This window comes from Carassius gibelio, chromosome B7 (genome assembly GCF_023724105.1).
Source record: "Carassius gibelio isolate Cgi1373 ecotype wild population from Czech Republic chromosome B7, carGib1.2-hapl.c, whole genome shotgun sequence".
Taxonomy (NCBI): Eukaryota; Metazoa; Chordata; class Actinopteri; order Cypriniformes; family Cyprinidae; genus Carassius; species Carassius gibelio.
In genome coordinates this window covers 37,269,614-37,281,087 of record NC_068402.1, presented here as the reverse complement: position 1 = coordinate 37,281,087, position 11,474 = coordinate 37,269,614, and positions in this window count along the sequence as shown.

Here is an 11,474-nt window from a genome sequence, read left to right as displayed (position 1 = left end):
AATTCAACTTCCAACAGATCTACATTACTTTAAAAACATTTTGCAGAAAAGAAAGCAAAAAGTGCTGTTCCTCCTGTGTTTTTTGTCTTGTTTTCAAGCACAGATATCCAAAGATTCTTAAATTAAGATTCATGGAGAAGCAAAATGACTTGTTTCAGAGAAACTTATCTAAATTAACTCAGTTTCTGATAAAAACAAAACAAAATCAAATGTCTGACTAATGGTCTCAGAAACGCCCTGACAGATATTTGCTCTTGTTTTAAGCAAACCTTAATTTTGATCTATATTGTAGAAACCAATACTTTAACTATCTTCATTTTTCATCTCAAATAAATGTTTTTAAGGAAATGTAGATATTTGTATAGGAAAACATGACAAAAACACAGAGGCAGTCCATGCAACATTTAATGCCATGACTATGAATTTAAGACTTTGTTCTTCAAACTTTATAAGACCTTAATTTATGGAAGGGCACCTTAAAGACTTTTTAAGACCTGCAGAAACCTTAAAAACTGCACTGAACAAAAAGAATATGCATATTTGTGAGCTAATATAATAGGACCAAGTCTACTAAATTCAGTCAGGCAACTTTTATTGGATCAACCAGTGGCACCCTTCATCTTATGTGTTTCAGTTTTAATCCGTTTTTAATACATTTACATTACATCAAGATTTAGTAATTTACCAGATGCTTTTATCCAAAGTTACTTACAAATGAGGACAATGGAAGCAATAAAATAAATAAATAATAAAAAAATAGCAATGATATGTAAGTTCTATAACATCAATGCCTTTAATTTATGCGAGCAGCTAATGGTAACCAGAGTAAACTGATAAACAGAGGTGTGACGTGTATTCTTTTTGGCTCATTAAAAAATAATCTTGCTGCCACATTCTGGATTAATTGAAAAGGTTTGATAGAATAGGCTGGAAGACCTGCCAAGAAAGCATTGCAATAGTCCAGCTTGGACAGAACAAGAGCTTGAACAAGGAGTTGTGCAGCATGTTCTGAAAGAAAGGGCTTGATCTTCTTGATGTTGAATAAAGCACATCTGCAGGATCGGACAGTTTAAGCAATGTGGTCTGAGAAAGTCAGCTGATCATCAATCATAACTCCAAGGCTTCTAGCTGTTTTTGAAGGAGTTATGGTTGATGTGCCTAACTTGATGGTGAAATTGTGATGAAACGATGGGTTTGCTGGAATCACAAACAGTTCTGTCTTGGCAAGAATCAAAAATGAAAAAGGAACAATTACAAAATCTCTCAATTACAAAAGTAAATAAGCCTTTATTATTATGGCTTGGTCACATTAACCTTCTAAAAAACTCCAACGCGTTTCGGCTACATGCCTTCTTCTGGGAGTTAAACAGATCTCAAACAAACAATGTTTCTTATGAACTAACAGTCCATCAGTCAGAAGTCTCCATCTGTCAACTGTGGTGCTAAGGTTACAATTGTTAGTACACACAAGAGACAGCAGATGTCATCATTTCCACTTCTTAACAAATCAATTAAGTACATACAAAAACTAACTTCATGAAAGGACCATATCTGTACCCAACACGGTGACCCATAAAAGTAAAATACAAGCATAGTATATAAATTTCAAACCACCATAGGACAACAGAACATCAAAGATATACAATAAGGTCAAGTTCCTCATTCAAGCCTGGATATTTAGTAGCCTGTAGGCAAGGTTGAGTTGAAGGTGATGGTCCATCATCCAGGAAGAAATGTCTGTTAGACAAGTTGAGATGTGAATAGTTAACGTCGGATCATCAGGATGGAATGAGAGGTAGAGTTGAGTGTCATCAGCATAGCAGTGGTATGAAAAGCCATGTTTCTGAATGACAGAACCTAATGATGCCATGTAGACAGAGAAGAGAAGTGGTCCAAGAACTGAGCCCTGAGGCACCCCAGTAGTTAGATGTTGTGACTTGGACACCTCACCTCTCCAAGATACTTTGAAGGACCTATCTGATAGGTAAGACTCAAACCACTGAAGTGTGGTTCCTGAAATGCCCTTTGTCAGTAGGGTTGATAGGAGGATCTGGTGGTTAACCGTGTCAAAAGCAGCGGACAGATTGAGCAAGTATTTAAGATTTGGATTCTGCTCTTGCCAGTCTTAGAGCTTCAACAACTGAGAGAATGGCTGTCTCAGTTGAATGTCCACTTCTGAAGCCAGATTGGTTGCTGTCAAGGAGGTTGTTCTGTGTGAGAAGACAGAAACTTGGTTGAAAACAGCTCGTTCAAGTGTTTTTGTGATGAAAGGAAGAAGGGAAACTGCTCTGTAGTTCTCTAAAATAGATGGGTTGAGGTTGGGTTTCTTAAGTAGTGGAGTTATACGTGCCTGTCTAAATGATGAGCGAAAAACACCAGTGTGGAGGGATGTGTTGATGATGTGAGTGAGTGCAGGTACAACTTCAGAGAACTTCAGGAGAAATGGCTTGAAGGAGATGAGATGGAAGAGGATCAAGCGGGCAAGTAGTAGGATGATTAGAAAGGATGAGTTTTGAGACTTCTGCCTCAGAGAGAGAAGAGAAGGATGTAAATGAGTGTAAGTTTGCTGGTGATATGAGCTTGACTGATTGTGGTGTGGAAAATTGTGCACTAATGTGTTTAATTTTATTAATGAAAAAAGTGGCAAAGTCGTCAGCTATTAGAGGTGAAGCCGGAGGGAGAGGAGGAGGACAAAGGAGTGAGGAAAATGTTTTTAAAAGCATGCGAGAGTTAGAAAAATTGTTAATTTTGTTATTGTAGTATGTCATTTTAGCAGTGGAGACATTAGCAGAGAAGGAAGAGAGGAGTGACAACAAGATGTATGAGTGGAGCAGAAAGTATCAGTAGCAATATTAGAGTTGAATGTGTGTGTCATTTTTATTGTAATTTAACTTATTTATTGATGTAAACAGGTGATGTTTAATAAGGAAAAGAATAGACAATATAAGCAAAAGTGTAAAGTCAAAGACCATTATTGGCAATCAGTCTTTTTGGCTGGTAAACACATGCAGAGATTTGCAGGAATGTCCTGCCAGTTAAAATGAGGGAAATATGTCAAGTTAACAAATATCGTAAAAAAGCTTAATTATCAAGAATAATTTTTGTGCTTTCTTTTAAGTATGATCTTATATTTTTAACTTCCATAAATCAAAAAACAAACAAACAGATAAATGTCATTTTGCTTATATTAGTTAGTACCTCAAATTTTTTGACATTTGTAAAAAAAATTCACAAGAACAAGTATATAATATTCTACTCTCTTATCCAGCGGGGAAAAATGGTGCAGAAAAAAAAGTAAAAACTTAAGAGTAAATTTCACAAATAATTACATAAAAAGGGGACATCCTGTAATATACTGGATTAAATGTAGAATAAAAATCACTGAATCATTCCTTTACATAAAATAAAAAGCTATATACCAACCTTATAAATCTACTGTGCGATTAAAACTATTTTATTTCACTTTATTAAAATATGCACTTTAGCAGAATTTGGAATGTTTTCTTTAAAATGCTATATTGTTAATCATTTCACACATTCTTTTTGATCAGAGTGTTAGTGACATTTTGACGCACAGCCTCGCTCGGCTCCTCCTAGGTCTTGACACAAAAGCAGGTGGTATAAAATGAAAAACACGAGCGCTTTCCATCCTCAAACACCTGGAGGATCCACAAATCCACAGGACAAGCATGGGGAGATGCACCAGAATGGTCATATGGATGCTTGACTGGAGGTAAAACACTTTGGAATAAGCACCAAACAGACAGGTAGTTCTTTCTTTCATGAATGTAATTCTGTAATGTGATTCTGTAATGTGAACTTGATTGTTTGATCAGAACAGTTCAATTTTCCAGTTTTACACCTTCTATTGTGACCATGAGCCAGAGATTGAGTTCGTGGTTAAGCAATCCTTAAGAAAGGCATTAGGATTTCCATTAAATATAATAAGAAGGCATTGTGTTGATAATCTCAGTTTGACATTGATCATTGATGGTGGCCTGACATCGTTCACAATAAGTACAGTCTCAAGATAATCCATTATATTATTATTCCTTATTTAATTACAATTACATAAATGTTGTATTTCTTTATAGGTTATTTGTCCGGGGGATAAAAATAAACAAAATATGTATCATACAGTGTCACGTGTAGAAATTTTGATACACACAAAAAATTATACACTTTATACACAAATTTGGTGTAAACAATTTTCACTTAGAAATTGCTAGTAAATTTCGCAAATAGGTGCAACACATCAATTAATAGACTGAAAAGAATAGCATTTTCTTGAATAAAAAAAAATCAAATATTTTTATGCTGGAAAAATATCCATCAAAAAAATTAAATGACAGTAAAAGAGTGTAAAATGCTACAGTCAAAACCTGGCAAGTTCCCATTATATATAAAAACTGTAATATATCTAATGGGACATTTAATGTATTTTATAGTAAAATACTGTTAAATACAGTGGAAGTGACAAAGTAAAGAAGTAAAAAGTAAAGAACAAGTAAAAAATGACATTGCCAGAATGCTCTGTTGCACTTCACAATTGATGTTTGTAGCATTTGAGGAGAATGACTTACAGTCATAAAAACAACTGTAATTGTTCATCTAGGTGTCAGCTATAATGCACACATTTTACATTTTTAATATTTATTAATATACACTGTATATCATATGTAAATTATGCTACTTTTTCACATTGGCTCAAAAGCAAATTTGAAGCTCAATAGCATTTGAGGAGAAAGACTTACTGTCATAAATCAATTGTAATGTGTTCATTTAGGTGTCGGCTACAATGCACATTTTTAATATTTCTTAAAATAAATTGTAAATCGTTTAGTTTAGTTTTTTTTTTTCATATTTGAGAAAGGGTGGCACAAAAATACAATCCAGCTTAGGACACCCATTTGTCCAGCAGCGGTCCTGTCCACAACACTGATAACAAACACACTCACTACTGCTCCTGGATGGCACTGTCATTGGAGAGACTGGACAGGCTGTGAAATGCAATGTGAAGTATGGGCTGATTTGCTTAAACAAAAACCAAGGACATGAACAGCAGTGCTTTGACTATGACATTAGAGTATTATGTTGTGTTGGAAAAAAAATAGCATCAACACAACACACTGTCCAACCACCATTATAGTTTCAGCAGCTACCATGTCTGTATCACCAACTACAGAACGGCTGGACTTTGGGGGTCCAACAACAGGTCCTAAAGATTTCAGACAGAAATGAAATAAACTGTATTGTGCTGTGCTATCTCAAAATTATTTAAAGACTTTACCCTTCCTTTGATCTGTTTGTGTATAATAAATATAAAGAAACACTATATGGCCAAAAGTTGACACTCTTCTGTAATAAACATTCCACCGTAAAATCTTAATAGCACACAACATTCTAGAGGGTTTGTTAAGAAATCTATAAAATAATATAAATGAATATTATAATAAAATATTTGTAAAATCATAGGCTAATGTTATATCTCATGTCATTGCTTAATCAGTGTTTTCAACCATGGAAAGAAATCAATAAAACAGCTTGTAAACAATTTGTCAAGTGATGTTGCATTCACATCATCTTAGCTCTGACAAATCAGTGCATTTGTATGACGAAAGTAAGGTGTGTAGACATTTTATTTCATCTGTTTTGTCTTCACTATATGTTTCCAGAAACCCTCGGCTCTCAGAAACTTGGGACAGCGATGTGAAGTTTGCAGTTCCTCTGATTTCAGAAACACACCTGCACAAGAAAGAGCACTGTTTCAGATTAAAAAGATGACAGGGATTGCACTGAATGTTACTTTAAATATGAAATGTTTATTTCTTAAATGTTTAATTAATTGAAATGTATGTAATCAATAAAAATTATGCTATGTTAAATTAAACAAAATGCCAGGATAAAATGACCCACTTCTGTCACGAGTCCATCCGCTGGCCACCAGAGGTCAACCTCCTGTTATACTGACTCTCACGTTACACAGACTGGCTGTATCCGGAAACTGACAAGAGCTGCCTTTGGAGGACGCACTCCAAGGTAGGAAGGCATCAAGGCACATCCGAATTCAGTGTTAGCTTCAGATGTCTCCTGAGATGTCCTCCTCTGGCTGATTTCTGAAGGCAGCATAGATGTGTCCTTCGCTGCCTTTAATATCCCACAATCATGTTTTATTCTGTGACAGTTAAGCTGAAAACTAAAGATGGCATCTGAAAGTTGCGGTCGGTGGTCATTTTATGTGTACGTTTTTTATCAACCTTTTCCCCTTTTGATGTCATTCCTAGTGAGAAATTAATATTGCAGTAATAAGATATTCACTTTACTATCACCAAAAATCTCAATATTTTGCTGTAAATCATTTAACTGTTACTCTGCCTTAAGAAATCCAAAATCAGTTTTATGAGGTTCCTTCATGCAAAAACACTGCCTGCAAAGTCATTGCCTCATACGGTAGCGAGGCAGCTGCCTAAGTTTTCGGTTGCATGTCACTCTGGAGGAGTACATTTCCCATCTTCCATTGCACTGATTGCACACAGCTGTAACCAATCGCACACACACTATATTGCACCCTCTCAGCTCCATCTCAAACTGCCGAGGATTGTAAGCATAGATTCCTCTCCAAGCGTTAGTTACTCATTGGAGCCTTTTCTAGTTTTATATCTAGTCATAGTCCTGCCCTGCCTGTTTTTTTCTCATGCCTGTTTTTCGGATTACCCTCTTGTCTGTTTGGACTCTGTTTGCACCTCGCCTGGACTATTGCTCACGTTTCAGGATTACCCCCTTGTCAAGCTCTCTGGATACTCTTTGTCTTGCCTGTGTTGTTGTCCGACCCTTGTTTGTTTCATGACCACTTTTAAATAAAAGTCCTTCATATGGATCCACATGTCTCTCGTTTGTCAGTCCCGTTACAGCTTCTGGGTCTGTCCAAACCTGACCCTGCAAAACAACTCAAATTACTCTTCAGTCTTTATTTATCTATTTATTTATGCATTCTTTTTATTATTAATTAATAAACTAAATAGTTTGTGCTCAGTAAATTTAACACTGAAGGACCAGATTTAACAGTGTGTGCAAGAGCAAACCCTCTTTTCCACTGAGGTCGTATGAACAGTAAAACAGTAATAAAAAAATAAATAATAAAATCTTGAAAAAAGAGTCACTGACATCTTGGATGCCCTGAGGGTCAGTGAAATAACAGCAAATGTCTTAATTGTGTGAACTATCCCTTTAAAGTGCCCCAGTTGTCAAACATTAAATTTTTAATACAATGTTTTTAATCTGTAGTGTGCAAAAACATTTTTACATTTTTCTTTAATGAACTTTAAAAAGACTAAACAAGTTAAACAAATGTTTGCAAACAAACATTTACAAATTTTACTACTGTAGTCAGGAAAAAAAAGAACCAGGTGTTACAGTTCAGCTGAACTGAGTCAAGTAAACTCCAGTCACTGTATTTATACAGCGCTTTTTACTACACAGATTGTGTCAAAGAAGCTTTACAATATTAAACAGAAAAATCATGTGTTGAAGGAACCAAAACTCCATTGTTCTCCTCTGACCAGACGAAACCAGTAGTTCAATTCCAGGCTGCAGCAAAGTCAGATTGTGCAGAAGAATCATCTGTTTCCTGTGGTCTTGTCCTGGTGCTCCTCTGAGACAAGGTCTTTACAGGGGATCTGTATCTGGGGCTCTAGTTGTCCTGGTCTCCGCTGTCTTTCAGGGATGTAGAGGTCCTTTCTAGGAGCTGATCCACCATCTGATCTGGATACGTACTGGATCTGGTGGCTACGGAGCTCGGAATAAGAGAAAAACACACTAATATTAGCGTAGATGCCACTGAGAACAATAAAGCACATTTAAAAAAAAATTGTAGTAGTAAAAAACTCTAAACATTTACACATATTACCTTAAGTTTTAGTGTTGAAAGACACACACACTGTGTAGTTTCAGGGGAGCGGTCAGTGTTTGGAGATTTGGAAGGACTGAAAACTTGCAACAATGTCAAAGCACCAATAAAACCTTTGGTCACACCCCGAAGGAGAAAGAAACAACCTTAATCTGAAGTTAAACCTGCCCCCCAGTAGGTTTAATATAAGCATCCATTTAGTCCTGAAGTAGCTCTAGTCTTCCTCAAGAAAATCAGCCTAAGAAATTATGAACTAGACTGAGTCTAAGACTATTTAAAACCATGACAGAGAAAGCAGATTTGAGTGTAAAGGATAGAATTATCATACACACGTTTATATACATTACTGAGCAAGATATCAGTCAGGTCACTATAAAATTAGGTCATGGGTGAAGTTGATACCTTTATTCTTAAATTGATCAAAAACTACAGTAAATATTAGAGCTGTCTGTCCTTATTTAGACCCTCCTCTCTTCCCATCACAATGTTGCTTTGAAGTCGTAATGAGCATTTTTCCCAAGACAGCAACACAGATTTGAAACAGAATTGTTACCAGTCAAAGACAATGTAAAACTGCTGCTTCACAACATTGTTGTGTAACATTAAAAACCCAGATTGAGGAATTCTTGTGTCTGTGACTTTACGTTGAAAACAACATAGCACACACCAGTAAAAATGATATAATAAATATCTTTAATATATTTTTATTGAGGTTTTTTTTCATTGAGGAACACAACACAGTTTGCTTTCTTAAAGTTTCTCTCTCTCTCCTGTTAGATCCAGTTGACTTTCTTCCTTCAACAAATTAGTGCATGAAATAGTCTTTATTTCTCAAAAGAACAACAGAGTTTCTAGAGAAACATGATTCTGCCATTTCCTACTCTTCCAATCAGCACAACCACGGCCAAATGTGTACAAAGTAAATATTAAAACCATGATTTATTAAGTATTATGTAACATAAGGTTAGAGTAAAGAGTAATGGATCCTGAAAATAGGGTTTTGGCATCAAGTAAAACATTTTATTTACATTTGGAAATATTTTTCAACTACTCGTTTAACTCGTTTTTGTAAATTCTACATTCACATGAATAGAAACATCTGTGTCTAGTGTCTTAATGTTTTTTTAAGATTGAAACAGTAATGTGTGTTTTATTTTAATACACTTACAGAGGAAGATAAGATACTCTTATGGTTTGGTTCCAACAAGTTCTGTCAAGCGATTAATCGCATCCAAAATAAAAGCTTTGTTCACATTATATATGTGTCTGTACTGTGCATATATATTATGTATATATAATAAATACACACACATACATTATATATTTTGAAAATATTTACGTTTATACATTTACATATTCTATATTTTATATTATATAAACATATATTTAATATATAAACATATTTTTCTAATATATATATATATATATATATATATATATATATATATATAAATGCATGTGTTTATATATAGATAATACATATACACAGTTCATACACGTGTATTATGTAAACAAGACCTTTTATTTTGGATGTGATTAATCACGATTAAACGTTGACACTAGTTCAAACCTTAAATTCTGATTTAATTTTAATAAATAAAAAATACTTGTACGAACATTGATAAAAAATAAAAGATTATTTCTTATAAAGACCAATATATAATTTCTTTAGACATAGATCAAAAGTTAATCTATATAAGTATAGAAACCAATTTAACTATATATATAGACAGTTTAACCTTAAAATATATTTAATGTTTTTATGATGTATTTTAAAATAATCACTTGATCATATTTTGTTCTGCAAAAAAAAAGAGAGAAAAGAAACACATACAAACACACACACACACACATGTTTGTTTTTGTGAAAAGTGTGTTCATCCCATAGGTGTAATGGTTTTTATTCTGTACAAACTGTATATTCTATCGCCCTTCACCAACCCTAACCCTAACCCTCACAGAAAACTTTGTGCATTTTTACTTTCTCAAAAAAAACTCATTCTGTATGATTTATAAGTGTTTTGAAAAATGGGGACATGGGTTATGTCCTCATAAGTCACCCTCTCCTTGTAATACCTGTGTCATACCCATGTCATTATACAGAGTTGAGTCCTGATATGTCACAAAAACAAGAGCACACACACACACACACACACTGTACATTGTATAAAACTCATAATTTCTTCAGCCAGTAAAGCAACCTATATATTTATTTTTTGCACATCAAAAACTGTAAAATACTATTTGTACAAAAGTTCTTTCTTTTATTTTTTTTCTTTGAGGAGTGTGATTTGATGAAGACCATCACATCCAATTTTTCATGAGAACCAATCTGGATGTCTGTTTCATGGGCTTTAATAATTAATAATGGTTACCAAGCCATATCTAAATCATATAGCTTTCAGTGAAGGTGTAGGAATTATTTGCTTTACTCTACTAAAGAGTGTTCTTTGAACTCGCTGAATGCTTCTTTGGTATGCTTGAGTTATTCTGATATACTAAAAGAACATAACGTGTGTGTGTGTGTGTGTGTGTTTGCAACCAAGTGTGAGACTAGAACCCTAGCTTCCTTGAAGATGATTTGCATGAAATAGAGACTAAGAAACACATATAGGAGACATAGTTATATATATTTAAATGGACATGATTGGACGAGATAGAAGCATCCTGATTTAATTTGGGTATTTAATGCTGTATTTCCTCTTTGTTGCATGACTGTAGATGTTGTCTTGTTTAATATTATCTTGGAAAAGGAAAATTGCCACGACAGAAGGTAAATGTTTTTGTCTGTTTTTTTCTCCCTCAAGTATATTTATTCAATATTACGAAAGTAACCTTTACATAAAGGCTTTAACCCGCCTCTGTTTAATCTTCAGTTGCATATACCATGCCATAGCAGACATTAATCATGACAACGTGTGTTTGAATTACGCCGCTGAGACACCGAGCTAATTTCTGAATCCTGAATCCAGTTTATGCCAAAGACCATATTAAGCTCCATCTGTTTGCTTTGTGCTTGTGAGATAATGCAGCATACTGCAGAGTATGACGAAGAGCGTGAGAAAACAGTTTCGGCAAACAGCTCGGTGGCCATGGACACATCCTCTAACATGACATAAACCCCAGGTTAGGGTACTCTAGACCATTCTGGGGATTAGATCACCGTATTTGAAGAATAATAATAATAATAATTATCATAGTAAAATAATAATCAAATAAAACAACATTAAATGTTTCTGCTATGGATTCAACAGATAAATCGTGAATATGATGTCTTACAACAGTCTTAATTAATATGGTTTGGCAAACAAAACAAAAAAAAGTATAAATAATTTTTATGAACGAGATATATGAATTAGTTTTGTTTACATTCTGGTGTTCTTTTAATCAGGATGCAGATCCTGGAAAAATGTTATGACTCACCCTATGGGTCACAATCAATAATTGCTATTATGCAAAAACATTTCCTCGCACTAAAAGTAACACAGGGCCTAAAGTTTTGTTAAGGTGTTCACGGTGTTGCGTCACTTTTGAGGATTACATCCACTAAGGACTCAATATTTAGACA